This window comes from Alligator sinensis, unplaced genomic scaffold (genome assembly GCF_000455745.1).
Source record: "Alligator sinensis unplaced genomic scaffold, ASM45574v1 scaffold707_1, whole genome shotgun sequence".
NCBI classification, from domain to species: Eukaryota; Metazoa; Chordata; order Crocodylia; family Alligatoridae; genus Alligator; species Alligator sinensis.
The window spans coordinates 1596983-1600090 of record NW_005842065.1 but is presented as its reverse complement, the minus strand read 5'-3'; positions in this window follow the sequence as shown (position 1 = coordinate 1600090).

Genomic DNA, 3108 nt, shown 5'->3' with positions numbered 1-3108 from the left:
CAAAGGGTTAAGCAAACGGGAGTCACTAGGTTCGGCATCGACGTCAGGGCAGGGAGCTCAGCCAATCAGGGACCGCGGGGAAGGGGTTGCTTCCCCCACCCCCCTTGGGCGCCCACGTACTCCCTCCCCTTCACTACGCGACAACCCACGTGACACCCCCCGGGGCTCCAGCGCGCAAGTACGTGCTCACGTAGACACATGCACGTCGGCGTCTGGCCCCCCCACCCCAGTGCCACACGCAAAGGCACGCATGTGCCGGCCACGCACGCACGCAACATGCGGGCGCCCCTTGCGGACCGTCGCCGTAGGGAGTTTGCAGCCGTAGGCACGGAACCCACGGGACCCAGGCGTCCGGAACACCCCCCCCCCAACCCCAGGCACTCGGGATGCACGCGCCCGGCACGTACACGCACGCACGGAACTCAGGTGTCCAGCACACACACAGTCCAGGCGTCCGGGTCATACACACACACGAAACCCAGGCACCCGGGACAAGGACACACACGCACACAACTCAGGCATCTGGGACATGCATACACACACACACACACACACAACCCAGGTGTCTGAGACGCATGCACGTACAAATATACACACACCATAACCCCGCAACATACACCTAAACACCACAGTCCGTGCATGAGCCCATAACAGCTAGGTGTGCTATAGCTTGGCCGAATAGGCTTAGAACCCAGGCATCTGGTCCACAATCACATCTAGAGAACCAGATGCTTCCCACACACACACTATACGCGTCCCAACACACAATAGTTCATGCAGTCCACGCATGTACCCCATAAAACAGTGCTACACAAAGCTATGTGCTACACACATAAAACATGCTACACAAAGCATACACACTAATGCACACACCACAGGCTAAGAGCGGAACACAGGCTGCAATGTGCACACACAGCAGCACAATCCACATCTCCACAATATAAGCCCCCCACCCATAGCATGCACACAGCAGACGCTGTGTCAGTGTGCTGAAGCACCCTGACGTCTGCCACACAGACATGTGTTCAGTGTCATGTGAACAGCATGAAATGGACATGCTACAAGAAGCAGATGCTCTAACACAGCGCAGGACATGGGATCCATGTTGTGATGTATATGTGGCTCTAAAAGCACACACTGTGACAGTACATTCATATGCACACATACACAACTGTGTACACACACACAGTGAGTGTATGTGCACTAACAAGGACAACACACATCTATGCAACCTAACACCCAAATGATATGCATGCACATAACGTACGCATGCACACACGCACAGGGTCAGCATGAACACACATGTACACACACAGTGACTGTGTACAATCCCCCTCCAGTCAGCATACACCCAATAGCAAGGACGATGTACATCTATGCAACCTAACACCCCCACTGATGTGCGTGCACATGCACACATACATTCAGGAAGCAAACATGGGTCTGGCTCCCATGGCCCCCCCCAGCACCACACTTCAAAGGCCTGGCACAGGCTCAGCTGCGGCTGGCGGGGGTGGGGGGCGGGGAGGGGGGCTGGGAGATGTGGCTGGCTCTGGAGGGGAGCAGCTGGGCTGGGGAAAGTTGAGGCGGGTGAGTCACAGCCCAGACTTCCCAGCAGCCAGGGCGTTGTGCCCAGCCGGCCTTCCTGGAAGCCTCCTCCTGCCGGCTGGGGTCAGTGCTGTGGGGGGGGGACCCCTGGGAACACAGCTGTGCTGAGTGGGGGAGGGGGGGCTCACTGCCTGGGCCTGAGGGTTCCCCAAGTGCTGTCCCTCTCCCTGGGTTCTGTGTGTGCGCGCACACATGTCATGTCTGGGCTGTGTGTCCCAGATACCGTTCCATGTGCATGTCCTGTGTGTGTGTGTCCCTGGCACCTGGGCTCTGTGTGTGTGCATGTCCCAGATGCCTGGGTTCTGCGTGTATGTCTGTGTGAACTTGGTGCCAAATTGCAGCTGCCTTTGGGGAGCATCTCTGTCTGCCCAGCCCCAGACACACCCCATGGTCTGTCTTTCCTTCCAGCTGATCTCTGTCCCTGCATCTCCAACCTCCCCCATCCGTCCAAATCTCTCTCCAGTCATGGGCTGAGATGCAGCTGCTCCATGTTCCCCCCTCATCCCACAGGCCCCAGCTGCCTCCCCCACCTCTGTGTGCCCCTGTCTTTCTGTCTGTCTGTGCACACAGCCTTCTTCCCCCAGCCTCTGCATCTGTCCTTCCCAGCCCCAAGATGCAGCCACCTCTGGAGTGCACCCCCCAGGCTAGCTCTATTCACCCCCTCTGCTCCCCACACATGAACCTCCTCCTATTCCCTCCCCAATGCCATCTGTCCATCTGCCTCCTCTCCCCTCCAGCATGGAGATGCAACCAGCTCTGGAGAGGGGTGCTGTAATGCCAGACAACCACAGGTGCCCTGTGCGCTTGGGACAGGAAATACAGGAGCTGTTGCCAACTCAGGGTGGGGGAAGGGCCCAGATGCCTCCTTCACACCCAGGGCTGCTGGGGAGGAGGGGCATAGGAAGGGTGCTTCTTGCTAGTGCCCCCTCCTGCCCCCATCTCTCATCCAACCCTTGACCAGGCCTATCCCTACTTAGCATGGCAGGAGGTGGCTGGGGCTGCCCAGCTCCTACCTGCTTGTTAGCTCAGCTGGGTAATAACTTTTAATTGCCTCTAATGATAGGCCAGGCCCGGACGTGCCCTGTGGGGTGACAGGTATGGGAGGGGGGTGCTTCTTGGCTTGCCTATCTCAGAATCCTTTGCTTCCTTCCCCCCACCCCCAGCAGGTTATCACCAACCTTTGACATGTTCAACCCCCAAGGTAGCTGCATCCCAACAACACCAGGCTGGGGGAGTTGGGGGGCTTCAGCGAGGGGGGTTCCTGGTCTCTCCTGCCCTTTCACCCAGTGCCGGGAGCCACTTCCCTTCCCTGAAACCGGCTTGTTCTCGATGTGGGTGGATCCACGGCTGGGACAGGCCAGGCGGAGGCAGGTGGCCTGGGGGCTTGCATGTTGTCTGGGCACGTGTGTGCCTGCATGTGATGTGTGCAGCAAGCACTGGGTCTAACCCAAACCAAACTCCTTCCCCCCACTACTATCTGTCCCTGGGCTAAGCCCCCCC